This window comes from Lycium ferocissimum, chromosome 3, assembly GCF_029784015.1.
Source record: "Lycium ferocissimum isolate CSIRO_LF1 chromosome 3, AGI_CSIRO_Lferr_CH_V1, whole genome shotgun sequence".
Lineage (NCBI taxonomy): Eukaryota > Viridiplantae > Streptophyta > Magnoliopsida > Solanales > Solanaceae > Lycium > Lycium ferocissimum.
Genome location: NC_081344.1, coordinates 24667081 through 24688513, shown reverse-complemented (window position 1 = coordinate 24688513; position 21433 = coordinate 24667081). Strand labels below are relative to the sequence as shown.

At 34.8% G+C, this 21433-nt stretch overlaps 2 long non-coding RNA genes across 2 annotated transcripts in view; both read right to left on the bottom strand.

Annotated features, from left to right (window-relative positions):
• The window catches only part of LOC132050090 (uncharacterized), an 82240-nt gene extending 71626 nt beyond the window's left edge, over window positions 1-10614 (bottom strand). The window contains exon 1 of the long non-coding RNA XR_009413261.1: window positions 9967-10614. This is a non-coding gene — a long non-coding RNA (uncharacterized LOC132050090). The remainder of the gene's footprint in view (window positions 1-9966) is intronic.
• Window positions 5624-6558, bottom strand: LOC132050091 (uncharacterized). The gene is made up of 2 exons (XR_009413262.1): window positions 6122-6558; window positions 5624-5670 (listed from the first exon to the last, which is right to left on the bottom strand). It is a non-coding gene; the product is annotated as an uncharacterized LOC132050091 (long non-coding RNA).
• Window positions 10615-21433: the final 10819 nt, after the last annotated feature.

Sequence of the window (21433 nt, the reverse complement as noted above, 5' to 3'; positions counted from 1 at the left end):
TTGATGTTTCTTAAGTGGCGTGTAAAAAGAAAATACATGACAAGTAAAATGGACCGGAGGGAGTAGCACTCTATCTTAATAATAAAATATGTTTTAAATGTATAAAAATAAAAATAAAAATAAAATTGAAAGTGTGTTAGTTTTGAGGGGCAAATATGAACTAGTCTACTCATGATAAGCGCAATATGAGACCAAATTCAAATAGAGCGCAAATTTGTTATGCCTCCCATAGTTAAAGCGCAAATTTATTATATCTCCCATACCAATCCACCAGTGGAGAAGGGTGTGTTTACGACCAAAACTAAAATAAGGACAATTTTGCTTTATTTCCCATAGTTGAGGGATACCTTTTATCCTTTACCCCTATATTAAAACAGATGTCATTATAATATTGTTCTAGTAATTAAATCAAGACATGATTCCGTCTCAATTAAGTAAACAATAATATAAACTAACAACGATATCATATTCCAATTGGATATTTGGCAAGGATGTCTAAAACAGATTCATGATCAATATGAGAGAAGTGAAGCACTTTAAAATTAACATTTACAAAGATTGGGTAAAAATGCATAAAAAAAAAAGTTAAACAGTATTAAACTTTGAGATTATTTTGACTATCAAACTCGCGTTCATATTTTTTTGAAAAAAGTATTTGATCATCATCTATAATTCTATACTAAATCAAAGTTCAAAGTAAAAGTAAGACGCCACGAATCTCAAAAGAGATTAAACCCTCACACAAAGTGAGAAAACGTTACAAGACTATATAAACGATCCGCTAAGACCTTCTAAAGCAACTCCATCACTTCTACGAAAACTAGATTTAAAGAGTATGGAATCGAAAATGGCTGCTATCCTTCTCTTAGCTAAGTGTGTTCCAAGTTGGATTGTTTTTAGTCTTCCATCGTAAACTATCCATGTTGAATGAAAATCTGAATTTCTATCCTTCTCCACTGTGGAATTAGCAACATCGAGTGCATGTGTTGTCTCTTTGTATGGTCTTGACTAATTCTCTTCTCATGAGTTACTTTTGAGGTTAAATTAATCCTAAAGAACATTTTTGGGGGGCATTTGTCCAAATGGCCTTTTTGAGGACACTGTTAAATTTTCTCCGCCATTAATCCAACAGACTAAATTTATATAGAAAAATTTGCGACATGTGATAAAAGTATAGAAGGTGAACCCCTAGACTTCTAAAGCTGAGATTCCACAAGCCATCACCACCGTCCCTGAGATGGTGGAGGTGACAGAAGGTGCTGAGAATGGCAAGCCAAAGGAGGATGAGAAGGTGGCTTGAGGAGAAAAGTGCAGATGACAAGCACCAATCTCTCGGATCTTTGCTCAATGAGGTATCTCAAGGCTAAATTTAGGGTGTTTGGTTTGAAGGAAAATGTTTTCTTGGAAAATAAGTGGTTTTGTACTTATTTTCTTGTGTTCGGTATGCAAGCATAAAATATTATCTCAAAAACATTTGTATATAATCTATGCAAAAACTATGGGAGGTGGGGTGGGGTGGGGTGGGATGTGTTGGAGGGTGGATGTGGGTGGAAAGAAAATCAAATTTAAGAATTTGTTTTCTAAAATATTTATTCCAAAAAGTTTGCTCAAACATTGAAAAATATATAATTGAAAACGATCAACGAGTTGGAACTGAGATCCTAAGAACAAGCTCCCAAACATATATGTCCCCTCGATCACCCCATCCCAATTATATATCGCACTTTAACAACAACAACCACTATCAGACAAAGCATATTACGAGATTTAAGTCAGTGAATGCATACAAATTCCTGTCATGCCGTCACTTCAAATACTACATCTACCCCGTAACATGTTTCTCAAGATTTGGTACATGTTAAGCAGTAATTAAGATTGAGAGACCTATATCCAAAAATAAGACACACAGATAGTACTATATACTGCAAGACGTGTTTGATTTTATTTTATGTTTGTGTTACTGATTGGATACACTTTGAAACAGAGCGAAGGGGGTAATGAACAAACTAAAGATGAGAAGAGCTCAGACACCAAATAACCAAAGGGCGAGATATTACCCACAGGCTAGTAAAAATGCCATCATGGAATTCTATCAGCAGCTGTATAAAAGAATCCTTAGGCCAGATTTTTTTATTGTATTTCCCCAGAAAAGTGGCTGGAAAAACAGTTTGAGGAGGCAGAAATTCTTGAAGCTATTTTGGATGGCTTTTGAGCTTTCTAAAGAATTTTGGGATATGCTCCCAAAAATTTCCATGCTCAATCATTCCAATGCTACTTTTGTCTTTGAAAATCAGACCCATTAGTTTGATATCTGGTATGTATAAGATCATTTCGAAAGTGTTGGCTGAAAGGTTAAAAAACAATCAAACACCACATTCATCAGACAAAACAAATTAATAGTTGAATGAGAGGAGGTACAGGGGTCATGTGCAAATTCCTATGATTGGGCTTCCTATCATGTGCTCAAATAGACTGAAATGGATTGGATTCTGCATAAAAACTATCTCCCTTGTTAAAACATACTCAGACAAGGTGATCCTATGTCTCATTGCTATGGATTTGCATGTTGTGGATTGCTATTCACAACTGATGGTTGACAGGATTATATATAGAGATCTGCCATCTTATATATGCAGAGACACAGTTATATCCAAACAGATCAGACACACATAAACTAGCTTTAGTTATATACTGCAAAAGATTCTGGGTTGTTTGATTTTATCTTGGTGTGTGGGATCAAAACACAAAGCTTTGAAGATATTGAATCATACAGAGAAGTTACTCTGTGGAAACAGTATCTTTCTCTAGGAGGAGACTTATTTTGATAAACTCAGTGTTGGATGCTCTATCAACATATGTAATGTCTCTATTTCCTCAAGGTGATTGACATCTAGATAAATTGAGGAGAATTTCTTAAATGGCAATAAGGAGGGCAGGAACTTTCACTTAGTGAAGTGGGAGAATGTACAGAAGATAGAGATCAAAGAGGTATGAGTCAGAGCTGAAGCTGCAAAATAATAGTCTTCTTATAAAATGGTTATGGAACAATGAGAACAAAAGCTCTCAGGAAGTGGTCCAGCAAAATTTGGACAAGTAGGACATTGGTGTATCCTGCAAGACACATATCTTCAGATCTTTATGGTGAAAGAGAACTCATGTTACAAGGTGGGAAATGGCAGCAGGATTTTTTTCTGGAAAGACAATTGGATTGGAAATGGATCACTTAAGGAGCTGTTCCCCGTGTTGTTCTCTATTTGTAGCAAACGTAATTGCACAATTGAAGAAGCTTGGACACCTCAAGATGGGATCTAACATTCAGAAGATATCTAAATGATTGGGAAGTGACCAGTGGACTCATACTTTTTGCACAAATGTTTGAGCAATCAATATCAAAATGATGTATTTTTTCAAACATTTGAACTGGCAGGAGTTTCAACTGGTTAGCTTGTGTCATTGAGATGTTTCTCTTGGCTGGTGAATTATTTTCACACATGAAGTTCTACAGAAAAGAAAAATACAAACTAGTCTTTCTGTCAATCACAAACACTGTATTTGGTCTCTCTTTAGTTTTAAGCCATCACAGCAATCTCATAAGTTGCTGGATCTTCTCTCATTGATCTGGAAGGAGAGTAATGTTTTCCTGATTCCTTATGTTTTTGGGCAAAAACCACATTTCGAATTACAGTCAAAATATTTTATCAATGTAGCTCTCTTTTTAACGGTAGCATATTCCTTAATGCTTACATCAGTTTCAACAAACAAACAAAAAAAAAAAAAAACTTCCGTTATCTCACCCCATACAAATTAAGGTAGTTGGTTTTCAAGCACATTCTTTGTTGGAGACAAATGTGGTTGAAATGAAAAGGGCAGCGCCTGCTTTTTTGGTGGATATTGTTTTAGAAATATCTGTATTTTTTCATATTTACTGGAGTTCACTTTATCTTATATGTTGAATTATTTTGTTACTGTCTCTGCAATCACAAGCACTGTACAGTTAAGCCATCAAGAATCTTCTTCTCTCATTGATCTGTAATGTTTTCCTGATTCCATGGGCAAAAACCACATTTCACTCAAAATATTTTATCAATGTAGTTTAACGGTAGCATGTTACATCCCTCTCACCCCAACGTGCTGCTAGCCGGGCTTCTCTCATACTAATCAAAATGCAAATATATCCATTCAACTGATCTTCTATAATCAATTTCTCCATCTTCAGGCTATTCAAAGAGTTCTTAGTAGAGAAGAAATACGAGAGCTAGAATGAGCATGAACATTCTGTCATTTCTTACTTCCTAAGCAAAGGCCTCGAGGAGCCCTCACGCCTTTGCCACTTCCTTAGAGTGTTTGCTTGGGAAAACATTTTCTGCAAAGTGTGTCCCAATTTTCCAATGTTCGGTTGGATTCCATAAAAATTAAGTAATTCACAAAACAATTTTCACATATTTATAATGAATTCTAGCCAGATGTGGCTCCATTATGAGCAACAGTTCTCAAAATGGAACTACAAACTTTTAATCAGGCATGACACAGTAAAAAGAATGAATAGCAAGGTGAAAAACTAAAAAACTGCACCAGAAGAACAATCATCAATTTAGGTACTAGCACTATTCAAAGTGATAAGAACCAAAAAGCAAAACATTGCAGGCAGCATATGGATGCATAGCTGGAAAGCATGTGATACTTCAGCCACCATTTGACAACTTTAAGAACAGATCCTAGAATTTCCAGAGATATCCCACACCATGTGCGGCGGAATAAACGAGAAGCACAATAAAATTAGTAACGATATCACGCACCAAACATCCAACCACTGAGCCATAAATTAACAACCACACCATACAAGTTACAATTTTAGATGTCTTACACCAAAAGAAAGAAAACAGGAAAAGGGACAGAAGGTACGTTCTGAGGGTAACAAGAAAGGGCTTACTTAAAGAACGAAAATTCGAACCACATATTGGTGAATTAAATTTGTGATAGAAGTTACAGACCGCGTATTGGTGAATCTATTTTGATTGTTGTATGAGCATATTTCTTGATAGAGTAATTGTTTGCTACTTAGAAGATTTTTCACTTCCTCCTGCACATCATGAGTCAGGTCCATAATTTCCATAAGGGCAGGGTCAGCCACAACAGAACAAGCAGTGCCTCTCCCAAGAATATCATTCCGTCTCTTGAACTATTTGTTCAGATCATTAAACTTATCCTCACACTGCTGAGGTGAGACACGATGACCTCTTTCAGCCATAGCATTGGAAATAGCCCACCATTTACCTTTTTTTGGGAATATCCCATTGGACCAAATATCTTCTTCGATGTAAGAAACAACAGTTATCAAAACCTTAACCATCTCATCTGTCCATTTCATACGACTATATACAACTGGTTGTTTCTTCTTCCATCGTGTATGCCCATATACAACTACCTGTTTCTGCTTCCATCGCGTACACCGATATACAATTGGCGGTTTCTCCTCACCATGTACAGTGACTTCTTCAACGGCATCTACAAACAACACTTGTTGGTTCATGTCTTGCATGTTGCTAAAACCAAAGGAAGTTGCGGCTCCTAGAGCATGCTGCAGACCCCCTGATCCCTGGTTAGGGGGATTGCTTTCTTGGAGATTAACTTCCACTTATCCGCACAAATCTAGGAGCCCACAGGATTAATCTGGTACATATAAAGCAAACTGATAAATGCCATTTCGAAATTTAGTAGATTAGCAATCTTAATAACTCACGAACTTACTGATCCAGTATGATTTTACTCAATCAATTAAGAGACATACACAATAGATACAAAATATATTCTACTAGATTTTGCAAAGAGAAAGGATGAAACTGAGACAGAGAGACATGCCACACAATTGAGTATAAAAGATCTTACACCTATATCATCTATAAAGCAAAATTGTCAGTTTTGTCAGTGCGAATGATTATTGATGGAACACAAATCTAACTATGACACAAATAACAAGAACGGAAAAGAATTGATTCAGTCACATTTTACCAAATGCAGCCATCTAAAAAATAAATTTACCATATAATAAATGAGATCAGTCGCAACATAAATCAAATGTTTTAAACCCTAGTTCTTGATTACTCCTAAGGAAGAGGCTTACAAATTAAGTGAGTACTCTGACAACGCTTCGTGAACCACGTTGTTTTGATCTCCCAAGAAAGGAAGAGAACTTACAACAGTTGTGAGGTATGCACAAGTGTCGTCGCTTCGGACAAAAGGATGATGGCAGCAGAATCAGGCTAAGTTGCTCGGACTCGAGGTGCTGGTATCCGATATGGGTATGGATCCGACTGTCAGATTCGGCAAAATCTAAATTTTAAGATTCGGGGGGTGCAGATCCAGATATGGATACGGGTGCGGGGATTCGGCTAAAAAATTCAAAATTGTAAAAATAGAGCTATAAAGAACACGACCCCTTGAATTCTTGGTTTCTCTCTGTTTTGCCTTAAACATGAAGCAATAAATATGAGACAAAAGGACTATAATATTGAAGGTATGACATTCTCCATGTTTTAAAATTGCTTTATCTTTCACTTAAAAAAAGGCATAATATATAAACAGGCCATAAAACTTGGCCTCAGGGGGCAAGTATGCCCTCCAACTTTAGGTGTGCACAAATAGGCACCTCAACTTGTATAAAGTTGAACACGTAAACACAAATGCTGACGTGGCACATAAATTTTGGAGGTGTCTAGATGATCATTTTGTAAGTTGAAGTGTTCAACTGACAAAGTGGAGACAAATTAGGGTGCCGCTTGTTAGGCTAAGTTTCAGGGCCTGTTTATGTATTATGCCTTTAGAAAAATCAAAATCTCAATTTTTCCCCAAATTTTTCCATGGACTCTCGTCAAGGTATCTGAAGTTGGTTGACCGAATCTGACACGTATCCCGCACCTGTACCCGTCGCAGTCTCGTGTCGAGTCGGGTGCGGCATTAAAAACGAAGAGTCCACGCAACTTAGGAAACAAGTGGTTTTTAGGAGAGTTTGCTTGGGTATTCGGCGGACTAATTCCCTAATAAGTTAGGTTACAAGTTGAAATAGGCAGCATACTTAATTTTGAAATAAAAAAAATGCTTATACACATATATATACCTCAGAATAGGTAGTTGGATGTGCATTCAAAATAATGTCACATGGAAAATGAGGTGTTCTGGGAAATTTTCTTAAAACTAATTAGGACAATGTTTTAGCCTCAATTCCCTTCCTCCCTCCAGTTTTTTCCCCTATAAAAATTGGGCCTTTTGATTAAGTTCTTTAAGAATAAGGATCAAGCAAAATACTCTTTAACACAATTCACAAACAGTGGATAAAGGTTGCATTTGATTAGTTGATCTATAAGATAGAAATGTTACGGTAATTTTTTTATAACCGAGAAATCTTCTAGGGCCAGCTAGCGCATGGTTCGAAACTCGGTGAATAATGGGCTCACCCCTCTACCCTTCTCCATAAAGAACTTGTGGTAATTCAGCACATAGAATATCAATCTTAATACAAATTATATGACCTAATTGACAAAAGGGCTTGGTTAGAATAAAAGGGAAATACATACAAAGCATTTGTCCTAAGACAAAACCACCAGCTTTTGCCAAGCTTCAGAATGTAAATTTTACCCTTTGCGAGAACAATCAAGTAAACAACTAGAAAAAATAATTGCTCCATTTCAGATGCATGTAACCTTGTTGTAGCCCTTATGTGCTATTCTCTTTCCTTTTATTTATCCTATTTATTTGTTTAGCTATATTCATGTCACGTTTCTTTCCTCTCCTCTTCCATTTCCTCTTTTAACCTTTCTTGGTTAATTCAAATTTGTGAGAACAGGGTGAAGAAGTCCTAAAACATAGACGAACAAATTGGGTTTTGGAGAAACGGAAGCTAGATAGTGCGGCAAAAGAGAAAAACTCTCTGAAACTTTTTATTTTCTTATCGCCTGCTATCATAATCCTAGAGATGATCATATTGAAATTAAGCTCGTTAATTGTAGATTATTAGAAGTATCCACCATGGGGTTGTGCTTCCAGATTAATTAACCTACCAGGGAGTTATTAATTTATTAAATTAGATTATCGTTGGTATTTTCCATTTCTATCTATCCCCCCTCGGTTTTCTTCATGTTGAGTGTTCCTGAAAGATTGATTGAAGACTATAATGTAAAATGGAATGAACAGTACACAGACTAAGAAGGGAACAAAATACTCAATTGGGAGAGGGGTAGAGTAGTGGAAAGGTTATGAGCTTGGGAGAGTGGTGAAGAAGATGCAATTGTTCTAACTGTAGTAACCTAGAACTTAGAATTCCGTTTTTTGGTTAGATGGGGAAACTCGGGATTACAAGCCAATACTTCAAAAAAAAAACATTCTTTTCGGAATGAAAACTTCTCTTGTAACTTAAAATTTTTCTGCAGACCATGAATCAATGACTGATACCTATTCATAAAAACACTACAAGAAATCGAGTCGGCCAGGTAAGGATATCATTTAAATTTCATACAGCAGGATCAATTACTTAAATAGATACTCCATCCAGAAGAAAATTTACATTATTTATCGCTATATTTAATAATATTCATACAATGAATAAAATTTTCTTTTTTGGCTCCTGTAGAAATCTAAATAGCTCAATGGAATATTTGCTCAATCTCTTTGTTTGTTTTCACCATTGCTTTACAGCTTTTGTAGTAATTTATCGCTATAATTAATAATATTCATAAGCAAACTGCAATTCTATCATCACATGCTTGTTCCAATTATGAAAAGTTACCCAAAAGGATCTGTTATTTCTCGAAAATTACTTCATGGATCATGGATTGAATTGCCTATTCTGAAGCCAGAGTTGGAAAGTTCCATTACATTAAAAGTAGACTACATATGCATACAAAAATTTAGCTTTTTTTTTTTTTTTTTTTTTTTTTTTAAATCTAATCCTGCTTATGGTACTTTAATAATCAGAGCTTTTGATTTCTTTGGGTTGGTTACAGGATTATTTTCCTTCCAACATTAAGTGATGGAACAAATGACAAGAGTACAAAGGGGCAAAACTGCGGAATATTGTACTTTGGTTGCGCGTTTATAAACTACAAAGCATATGCTTCTTTTCCTCTCTTTGATCTGCTAAAGAATTGTTTTTCAGTGATTCTACTCTCTTCTAGTTTGAATGACAAGCTAAGATTTAAAACAAAAGAAGAGTGAAGCACCACCGCTATTCAATTCGAGATGGCGCACAAAAGTTTTAATGCAGAAAATCTTATGTGAAACTAATGAGGCCACCATAAACAATTAATAGACAAACAAAGGGATGAGAAAATTCAGTAGATACATGGTACCTGAAAAAAAAAAAAAAAAAAAAAAGCAAAATGCCAGTTGATTGTACGCTTGGATTGGGCATCCATTTCTGGTTTTTTATCTTCAGTTCCAGACAACTAACTGAAGCATCATGCACTTTTTTTCCTTGTGTTAAGGGTGTCAAAATTCAATATATACTCACAGATCCTTGTCCTTGATGTGCACCGACCACCCTTGGCCAAAGGTTTATGCCTTGTCCTTTTTTTTTTACCACTCAAGTTGCTGCTTTCTAGTTCTAAAATCACACTCTGCAGTCACAGAGTTCCTAGTTGCGCGACCTATGACAATTAGTTGTCTAGCCTTCTCTCCCTCCCCAGTGTCAACAAGAACTTCATTTACATCTATAGGGCAATAAGCATTTGCTCTCCAGTATAAGGCAAGAATTTTAAGGAAGTACGCGTGCCCACAAGTTCAAGTTCTTCCACTTAATTCTTCCTCTTCTAGGATCCCATGACGTGTTAATACTTTATCAGTTGTATAGTCATCTCTAATGTCATTGCTTCGACCTTCCATGCCAGCATCTCTCAAAGTTGTGAGGCCTAGAGGCCTTGACTAGAGGAAGCTCAGAGTGTCAGAATTGGTTTTAGCAACATGCAAGACATGAACCAACAAGTGTTGTCTGTAGATGCTATCGGAGAAGTCACTGTACATAGTGAAGAGAAACAGCTAGTTGAATATCGGCGTACACGACGGAAGAAGAAACAGCCAGTTGTATATCAGCCTACACGATGGAAGAAGAAACAACCAGTTGTATATAGTCGTATGAAATGGACAGATGAGATGGTTAAGCTTTTGATAACTGTTGTTTCTTACAGCGGAGGAGATGTTTGGTCCAATGGGATATTCCCAAAGAAAGGTAAGTGGATGGTTATTTCCAATGCTATGGCTAAAAGAGGTCATCAAGTCTCACCTCCGCAGTGTGAGGATAAGTTTAATGATCTGAACAAAAAGTTCAAGAGACTGAATGATATTCTTGGGAGAGGCACTGCATGTTCTGTTGTGGCTGACCCTGCCCTTATGGAAATTATGGACCTGACTCATGATGTGCAGGAGGAAGTGAAGAAGTTTTTAAGTAGCAAATAGTTATTCTATCAAGAAATGTGCTCATAAAACAATCAAATAGATTATTCCTTCCGGATGATTTGGAACTCCAGCAATCTGTATTGTTTGCTCTCAAACGTAAGGACAGGTGTGAGCCGGGAAGAATGAGGTTCCAATATGGTTTGTGCATCCCTGAACTCTATCATTAATTCAGATCTCCAAGAGATTCTTGATTCTACTAACCATGAAGAGGACAAAACACTGTAGAATGAGCAACAAATCATGCATCGCTTACTGCAGTTGAATGGACAGAAGTTACAAATTAAGGCCCAAATTCTGAAACTGGAGAAGCAAGAGAATCAAGTATCTGAGGTTCCGCTGCATAGAAGATAGGGAGCTACAAGAACTGAAGTTGGAAAATAAAGCTACGATGCTTGATCGAGCGAATGGCACTTGAGCTCAAGCGCTGTAAAACAAGTCTTCTGGCTGAATAATGTATCAGCATATGTTTTAGCAGGGCGCTAATACGTGGTCTGTAATTTTCCTTCTTTAAGTAATCCCTTTCCTGTTACCCTTAGAACGTACCTGTTGTCCCTTGTTTTCCAGGTCCCTTGTTTTCCAGGTGAGTGACTCGCAATGATCCGTTTAAACCTACAAAACAACAAGACCATATTCCAGCAATTGTTAATCACAGAAGTAATCTGCATACTGCTTGCAAAACTTTCAATCAATCAATCAATTATACCTCAATTCCACATTAGTTGGGGTTAGCTATATGAATTCTTTGTATCCAATTGCTCTATTCATATTTCATTGGGATTTGTCTCCGTGTGACCTATAAGTCACGGGTTCGAGCCGTGGAAGCAGCCACTAATGTTTACATTAGGTTATGTTTTTAACATCACACCCCTTGGGGTGCGGCCCTTCCCGGACCATGCTAACACGGGATGCTTTGTGCACCGAGCTGCCCTTTTTTTATACTAAGTAATTTTGTCTTCTAAGGCATATTAGGGTTCTCCAAAACTAGAATTCGCGCTTATTCATACAAGGATATACAAATCTTTAACCAAATACCAAAGGCAGTGTAGGTATAACAACAACAGATAAGCTTTAATCCCAATTATTTGGAAATGTGTGCTTGAGAATAACCAAATGATGTTGTATCAAGAAAAGGAGAACCCCAGTAACAAACCCAAAAGATTACCTCAAATAACGATAGTCCCACGACTCAGACTCAACATGTTGACTCAAAACAGGATCTTTTGAATACATAGTTAGGGAAAATTTTGACAGGGTTATCCAAGTTTTAGTATGAGAAATGCTATTTTTCTGTTTTTTTCCTGTATAAAAGTCCACCAATTATTCACTAACTAGGAATCTTGACGAAAGAACCTACTATTAAATTTACAAAGTGATCTTTACAAATACCTAAGGGGTATTTTTTTAAAGGTAAGATTATGCGGTATTTTAATGATTCTTTTAAAAATGGATTTTTTTTAAAAATTAGTTAACCCATATTAGTTATGCATAAATTATTTCTTGGATGTTAGTTTTTTATATTAAAAGTTAATAAATATTATAAATTTTTTTTTCAAATTAAAAAATTTTACAATTAAAATTTTTTTTTTACAATTAAAATAACTTATAAAATATATAAAATTTAGAAAAGGAAAGTATTTAAGAAGGGAAAAATATTTTGGTCATTTTTAAGTATTTAAAAAAAATTCTATTTTGTCATTTCAACCATGTTTAGTTAAATAATATATAGATTTCTTCATAATTTATACATATACTAGTTATGCGGGTTTCTAAATTGCAAATCAAACGTCGTACTAATTTTATACATGAATAATTTACCTCCTAACTAGCTACCAAACGTTGTATAAGTATGCATAAATTCATACATGAATAAGGTATCTCTTTACTAGCTACCAAACGTTGTATTAGTTATGCAGAGAATAATACATGAATAACTTGCCTCTTATCCATCTACCTAACGACCCCTAAAATAGATTAAAATAATAACAAAGCTTTTTTTTTTTAATTGTAAAACCCAAAAGATATTAAAAATATTTCTAACCTTAATTAAATAAAAGGATTATATTCAGACGTTGGGACATGGATCATGCATTGCTTATTAGCCGAAAGCGACTCAACAATATTGAGAGATTTATTAAGGCGGGTGATCAATGCACCACGCTATATGGGTAAGACAGGCATCCACCACACTAGATACGTGTAAGACATGTGGGCTAAATGAACTGAATGCCCTATTAGTATATGTAGCAACAATTAACATCATGACTTATATTTGTTTAGTAGTCATTTTGAGCTTATTCGCATCTCTTGCTTTGATATCGTGATTATATAATTGTTTATACTTGTTGAAGCTTATTATTTCATTATGCACTACCGTTTTCAAAGTTTGTCCTACGGTGGATTGATGATCATACTGGTTTATTTTGACTCACTGTTTACTATTCTGTGCAAATATTGTTGAAGGTAAACTAGTAGCATATCGTTGAGTTGCTCGTCTAGTTTCCACAGTTGAGGTGACCCATCCACCCATCCACGGAAGTGTCTTCAGCTCCTATCTTTACTTTCAATCTTTTCATTAATTTGTTTTTGAGTTGCATCTCGTATCATTGTATTAAATTTCTAGTTACTGAGTGTTATGATTTTGAAACAAAACAGAATCTTTTGAATACATTGTTAGGGAAAATTTTGATGGGTGGTCATCCAAATATTATTATGAGAAATTACTCTCTTTTGTTTTGATGCATAAAAGTCATTTAATTATTTATTAATTCATTTAAAAGTCAAAAATACATATATCTCATTAAAAAAATATAAAACCAAACATTAACTCGGGGTCCTATAAACTTGAACGAACAAAGCTCCTCGAAAAATAACATATCATTCATGTATGATTCTTATATTATGTTATGTGATCTTATAATAACTTCATACATGCATTAAGCAATTATACATTCATACAAACATAACTTATAAAATCATACATATTCATCAAAACACTTTGGAAACATTCTCAAAATTAATTATTTTGCCCATATGGCCTATTCGTGAAATTCATTGTGCTCGTAATTTGCCCTCTCAGGCTGGATTTCTCTGATATCTCGCCCTTAAGACTATTTTCTCATGTCACTTTCATAATCGTGATCTTGTTGGTTGTCATCAAAATAATACCATCGTTAAAAACATAGTAATGCATATGAATATATATTATACTACCATACATATATCACATTTGTAAATATATGATTACTCATATAATTATATGTATCATTTAGGGAATCTTTAACCTCAGTACCACCATTAATACTTTAGATTTGAGTTGCATCATCATGCATTTTGTTCCATCTTCACCAGCACCATTATTGTTTTATATCAGTTAGGCCTTAAGCCAGCCATATTAACCGTTTATAAGTTTTTTCGAAGTCTATTCTTAGCTTCATTCGTTAACTGTCACGTATCATCCAACTCATCTTATCTCACTAAAGAGCCTCTTATCACACACACACACACACACACACACACACGTGGTAATTTTCACTTTTCCCCAATTTATTAATGGCAACACAAGACATACATAGCGTGCATGCAGAGCTTATCATTATTATTTCATAACAAATTTACCTCTTGGGGCAATTCATATTGCTCTTGTAGCCATTAACATATGTTTTGGGGTATCTATACCTTAACATTTCATCAACTTACCCATTTGTCGTTTATGTATCTTGTCCCCATATATATACATACGTGTCATTTGTAATTGACACCTATTCATATAAGTTTCGTTCTGTATGAAGTATTCAAGACTGCACTACAACAACTAGAACCTCATGGGATACTTTTTAAGAAGCTTGTGTCAATACTTGGAATTTGATATTTATGTTCGTCGATATGTATTAATCACGTCAAAAATCTAAAATTTTTTCCTTATTCCAAGCTCAAATGCATGATTTGGAGTAGAAGAAAATCGAGACGTCTTAAATATCCTCATAGCCTCCCTGATATAAGTGTAGCCTACGATCTACTAATAAGAGGGACTCTATTGACGCAACTTCATAGACTGCCTTTGATACACTTAGAACCTAGGGTTCTTTTTTGCAAATACGTACATTGCATTTAGCATGACATAAGTACTTTACCATGTTTCCTCTAAAATTCACGTTAAAATTTAAGGCTATTATTTTATGATGTAATTATTTTCATCAAATATAAAATTTTGGATTAAATTTTTCTATATTGATATGATTGTTGATATACATGTGTCAGTGTCAAATATAATGCTTAAGGTGGTGTTAGTAATTAAAAAAACAAGACTTGAATATATAGTGTTAAAGTTCTAAAAATCTTTTACAATCCCAATTTTTTTTATAGTACGCTTTACTTCATATTGATTTTAGCATTTATAAAATAGCATAATTAGTTTACCCACCCAAAGAAAAAAAAAATTATTCACTAAACTTACTTTAGCACTGTAACTTTACGATGTTTAATTACCCCTATCCTTAACGATAGTGTATTAAATATCTCCTATGAAGTGACATGGCAGAGAAAGTACACTTACCTTCCTAAAAGTGAGTGAGAAGAGAAAAGTTTAAACTTGACAAAATCATATACATATCATTTTTTTAATTACCAACATATAATTAATATTCTTAATACCGCGTGTTTATCTTCATCGCTTTAAATCATAGCCGTTCTCATTCTAAGCCGCCACAATCCTATAAATACTCTCGCTAGGAATACAATTCCATCATCCCAGTTTGTTCTGGTTTAGTTCCCTTTTATTTTTCATTGATCTTTTGAGAGTGGATCCGCAAATAGCTAATTAATAAATGCCTAAAAGGCCCATTGATTTGAAATTTATAAAGCATATTATATTATATAATAGAAATATATCATTCTGGTTACTGGGAAGAATAAACTTATGGTGACAAAAAAGTCTCCTAATTGGAAATGGTGACAAGTTTGACCAGCCAAGGTCAAACTTGTCTTAAAAATGTGATTAACTTAAGTTGAGACTAAATTATAATTTTTAAAACTTATAATCTTTTACAAAATATAAAAAAACCCTAACTTAATCTCAAAAAACCCAATAGCCCCCTTCTCCTCCGCCCCTCCCCCGCCCCCCCCAACACCAATTTTTTTTTTTTTTTAAAAAAAAGTTTTAAATTTTTTTATTTGCTTTATCACCAACCCCCCTGCTCCCACCCCTCCCCCGCCCCTCCCCCCCCCCCCCACCCCGCAACACCAATTTTTTTTTTTTTTAAAAAGTTTTGATTTTCTTTATTTGTTTTTTCACTCCCTTCCTCCTCCTCCCAACCCTCCCCCCCCCCCCCCACCCTAATTTTTTTATAAGTTTTTTTTTTAACAACCCCCGCTCCCCTCCCACCCCTCATCCCTCCCCCCACCCCCACCCCCCCCCAAAAAAAATATTTTTTTTAAAAAAGTTAGAAAAGTTTTCTTTTTATTTTTTTGCACCCACCACCACACCCCCCCCACCCAACCCAAAAAATAATTTTTTTTGAAAAGAAGTTTTTTAATTTTTTTTTTTTTGTTTCTTACTTCCCCCACCCACCCAAAAAAAAAATTATTTTTTAAAAAAAGCTTTTGAAAAGTTTTATTTTTGGTTTTTTGCACACCCCACCCACTCAAAAAAAAAATCTTGAAAGGAAGTTTTGAAGTTTTTTTTTTTTTTTTTTTGGGTTTAGTAAAAGTTTGGATAAAATTCAGGTTGTTGTTGAAAATTCGGGTTGTTGTTGTGTGTTTGTAGTCAAATAGATGGTTTTTCCCCCGTTGTTGTCCTGGTATGGTTGGGGTTTAGGAAAGTATATCCAACATATAGTTTTTGTTCTTGTCCTGGTATTTATCTGATTATGTTTGTAGAAGATAACCAACAGATTTGTAGTTGTTGAAATAAGTTCTACACTTTTTGCAACAAGTAGACAATCTGTTGTAACGACTCACTAATCTGTTGGACATAACTTCAGTTATTTGCTTCTGTTTGTAGAAGATATCCAACAAATTTGTAGTTGTTGCAACAAGCTCTACACTTGTTGTAATAAGTAGACAATCTGTTGCAACAACTACAAATCTGTTGGACATAGCTTCAGTTATTTGGTTCTATTTGTAGAAGATATCCTACAGATTTGTAGTTGTTGCAACAAGTTCTACACTTGTTGCAACAAGTAGACAATCTGTTGTAACAACTACAAATCTGTTGGACATAGCTTCGATTATTTGGTTACATTTGTAGAAGATATCCAACAGTTGTAGTTGTTGCAACAAGTGTAGTGTAACAAGTTCTACACTTGTTGCAACAAGTAGGCAACCTATTTATGAATCAACAAATGTTGAGGAAAGATATAGTCAAATTGACCAAATTAACAATTAATCCTCAGAAAGAGATGAAGAACAGAGCCAAGAAAAAGAGATACAAATGAAGAAAGTGAAGAAGAACTAGAAGATAAAGAAACTAATGATGGAAACGAAGGAGATGGAGTAGATCAAGGAAATCTGCTACATCCCAGAAGCCAGTTGCTGAACAAATTATTACTTAAGTTGTGGTATTTGGAGCCAAGGTGTCTATTGAACAATTTCTGTTTATGAACTTATTTATTTTGCTTACCAATTGTTGCAATAGATGCATACAGTTGTTGAAGAAGTTACTAATAAGTTACTAATTTATTTCAACAAGTTACTAATGTGTTTCAACAAGTTACTAATATTTTTCAACAAGTTGCTTAGTTGTTGCAACAAATTACTCAGCTTGTTGGAAAAAAATCAAAAAATTGCTTAAATTATTGCAAAAACTAAAAAATATGTCGCAACAGATGAGTTATTTGTTGCAACAGATCATACATTTGTTGAAGAAGTTGCAACAAGTTACTAATGCTGCTTCAACGATGGATCGATGTTTAAGCAAGTTGCGTAGTTGTTGCAATAACTTACTCATATGTTGCAGCAGGTATCTCATATGTTGCAACAACTTACTCATATGTTGCCGCAGGTATCTCATATGTTGCAACAACTCCTCCATTGTTGCAACATATTCACGATATTGATCACATTGAACTCCTTTGTTTATACTGAATAACATTGAATTCATTTTTTTTATCACTAAATATGGCCGAATTAAGTACTTCACATCAAATTACTCTAATGATCACTCGATTTAGGAAGAATACACTTAGAATTGCTCATCTAATCCATGAAATTATTATCTAATCCATTAAGGATGTTAGTAGACGTATATATTCATCGCTAAATACCATTTATTTTCTTTGTTTAACACTAAATATGGGTGAATCAAGTAGTTCGCATCAAATCACTCTAATGAGCACTCGATTTAGTGCATACTGACTTAGTAGATCATCTCTCTTGACTCAAAATACATCAAATTGATTAAGTATTATACATTGATAACTAAATATTGTTGATTTCCTTTGTTTATCACTAAATATGGGTGAATCAAGTATTTTACATCAATTCACTCTAATGATCACTCGATTTAATGCATACTGATTTAGTAGATCATATTTTCTGACTCAAAATACATCAAATTGATTAAGTATTATACATTGATCATTAAATATCGTTGATTTCCCTTGTTTATCACTAAAATATGGGTGAATCAAGTAGTTCACATCAATTCACTTTAATGACCACTCGATTTAGTGCATACTGACTCAGTAAATCATCTTTCCTGACTCAAAATACATCAAATTGATTAAGTATTATACATTGATCACTATATATCGTTGATTTCCTTTGTTTATCACTAAATATCATTGATTCCCTTTGTTGATCACTAAATATGGGTGAATCAAGTAGTATCTGTTGGCTTGTAATATCTTGCGTAAGAAGTGTAGTATCCGTTGCAACGTAGTATCGTTGCGGCAAGTGAGATACATGTTCCAATAAGATACTAGTTGCTGCAACAAGTCTTCTTACTTGTTGGATAAAACCCAACAAGTTACGGAAGCTATTACGATTCATTACTTGTTGAAAACTCGTTCAACAATTTATTCGCAAGAATACACGCATTTGTGATTTGAACACGATCAACATATCATATAAACCAAGTTCACAAGCACCAAGAACATAAATTATCATTTAAAAAAAAACAACATTAAAATGTCAAAAAGTTCAAAAAAATAACTATTTTTGTGCCACTGCTTTTACATAAGGAGCATTTATTTTTCCTCGTTCGCAATGATTCCCCAATTTCACGCCTCCTCTTTGTCCGCCTTCTTCCGGGTTTGCTAGGATCAACATGTGGAGGAGGTATCTCTCTCTCTAATTCAAAACTTCTTTTCAAGAATTTTTTTAGGGGGGTGGGTGATGCAAAAAATAAAAACTTTTCAAAACATTTTTTTAAAACAAAATTATTTTTTTTGGGTGGGTGAGTGGAGTAAGAAACCAAAGAAAAAATTTACTTTTCAAGATTTTTTTGCTGGGGGGGGGGGGGGGGGGGGTTTGTTGGATGGGGTGGGGTGGTGCAAAAGATCAAAAACAAATCTTTTTTTTTTTAAATAAAATTAATTTTTTTGGGATGGTAGGGATGGTGCAAAAAAAAAAACACTTTTCAAAATCTTTTTTAAAAAACATTTTTTTTTGTGGGGTTTGGGGGGAAAGGGCGGGGGGAGGGTGGATGGGGTGGGGGTGGTGCAAAAAACCAAAACCAAAAACTTTTCAAAACCTTTTTAAAAAATAAAATTAATTTTTTGGGAGGGTGGGAGGTGGTGGGGGGAGGGGGGTACAAAAAACAAACAAAAAAAAACTTTTCAAACTCTTTTTAAAAAAAAACATTTTTTTGTGGGGTTTGGGGTGGGGGGAGGGTGGATGGGGTGGGGTGGTGCAAAAAACCAAAAACAAAAACTTTTTTTAAAATAAAATTAATTTTTTTGGGAGGGTGGGGGGTGGTGGGTACAAAAAACAAACAAAAAAAAACTTTCCAAACTCTTTTTTAAAAAAAACATTTTTTTTGTGGGGGGTGAGGGTGGGGGGCAAGGTCAGAGGGAGGGGTGGATGGGGAGGGGGTGGTGCAAAAAATTAAAAATAAAAACCTTTCAAAACTTTTTTTAAAAAATAAAATTAATTTTTTTTGGGAGGGTGGATGGTGGTGGTGGTGGGGGGGGGGGGGGGGTACAAAAAACAAACAAAAAAAAACTTTTCAAAATTTTTTTTAAATTTTTTTTTTTTTTTTCGTAGGGGTGGGGGGCAAGGGCGGGGGGAGGGGTGGTGCAAAAAACCCAAAACAAAATCTTTTCAATTTTTTTTTAAAATAAAATTAATTTTTTTTGGGAGGGTGGGGGTGGTGGGGAAGGGGGTGGGTGGCACAAAAAAAAAAGCTTTTCAAAATCTTTTTAAAAAAACATTTTTTTTGTGGGGGGTGGGGGTATTTTATGATTTATATGAGTTGGGTCAAAGTGTTAAAAACAAAACTCGAAGTCAAAGTGTAAAAAACAAAGCTTGGGATCAAAGTGTTAAAAAAATAACTTTGAGGCAAGTCAAAACTCCTTAATCACTAATCCAAAGTTTATCACCCCTACTCAATTAAAAAAATTAGAGTTACCCCAACTCAATTTTTAAACCTTTTTGTCACCTTTAATTAAAAGCCCCTGGTTACCAGAAGTTTTGACAGAAATAATAAGTAGATTTGGTGGAGCAGGTAATACATAATGGAAATAATGCTAAATTAATACGCAAAGAGACAAATCTGCATGATTAATATCTGCATGATTATTATAGAGACCGTTTGGAGTATTTTAAAATTTTGGGAGTTACCAGTTGAGTGATCCGTTTGGTTTTGATTTCTTCCGATGAGTAGTTTATTTGTTTCATTGTGTAGGTTTCTGATTTCCAATTCTCTGTTTAATAAATATATACGTTTGTGGTTTTCAATCCGTTTTGCTGTTAGATTTGGTGTTCTTTCACTTGAGATTGTTTCTTGATATCTCGTGGGTATTCGCAGCATTTAATCAAGATATAGATAATTATTATGGAGACTGTTTTGTATTTCAGATTTATGTGATTCTCTTTGGTGCCAAGTAACAGTTTTTCCGGTTGAGCAATCGGTTTGGTTTTGATTTCTTGGCTATCTCTTATATACATGCTCTCCCTACCTTGAATTGTCAAAAATTGTTTCTTCTTATTTGTTTTTTATTTTCTGTATTTTATATGGGGGTGTAGGTTTCTATCATCTCTGTTGAGAAATTAAGCTCGGGACAAGCGATTCAAGTGGGGAGCGATCAGTGTTTCAGAGTTCTTTCTGTGTCTTTTATTTTTGTGAGATTGTAGTTCTATCGAATTTGTTGATTTGTGAGTCAATGTTGCAAATGTTTGGTCAGGTTTGGGTAATAATCATAGGAGAACGTGTTAGGTACCTTGGTCTCAATGTTCTTATCCTTTCTTTCCTTCCTCGTCTGTGGTTTATTTATTTATTTTGTTCTCATCCTTTTTCATGCGTATTACAGTTATCTGAGTTCCTAATTGCAATCCTTTGATTGATTTTCAATTTTAAGATATTCAAAGCTGGCGAGGTCCATTCTTGGATGCAATTTTGGGGAATTAAGCTTTGGAGATTCTGAGGTTTTTGTTCTGAGATTTCCTCTATGCTATTATCTCTGTGTTTATGTTTCCCCTTGATGAATTGATATGGGGGTTATTTCGTATTTTGAGAAGGTGTGGTGTTAGTTGTCAAGATAACATGGATGGGCAGTTAAATGAATGCTTCGGTGTTTGTGGTTAGGAAGTTGTAGCAGTCCCCATGTCTTTGGAAATAGGTATTGGATATTTCGGTGTCTTGGAGCTTTGTCAAAACTGCTCCTACGTGGAAGTTCAGATGCCTACTTTCTTTGCTGATCCGACTTATGGTCCTTGATAGCGCCATGAAGTGCTTCTTTACTTTTGGTACTCAATGTCAATCCTGGATCTTTGATAGCGCCATGAAGTGCTCCTTTACTTTTGGGTTTCTAGCTACTTACTTTCTCTCTGCTTC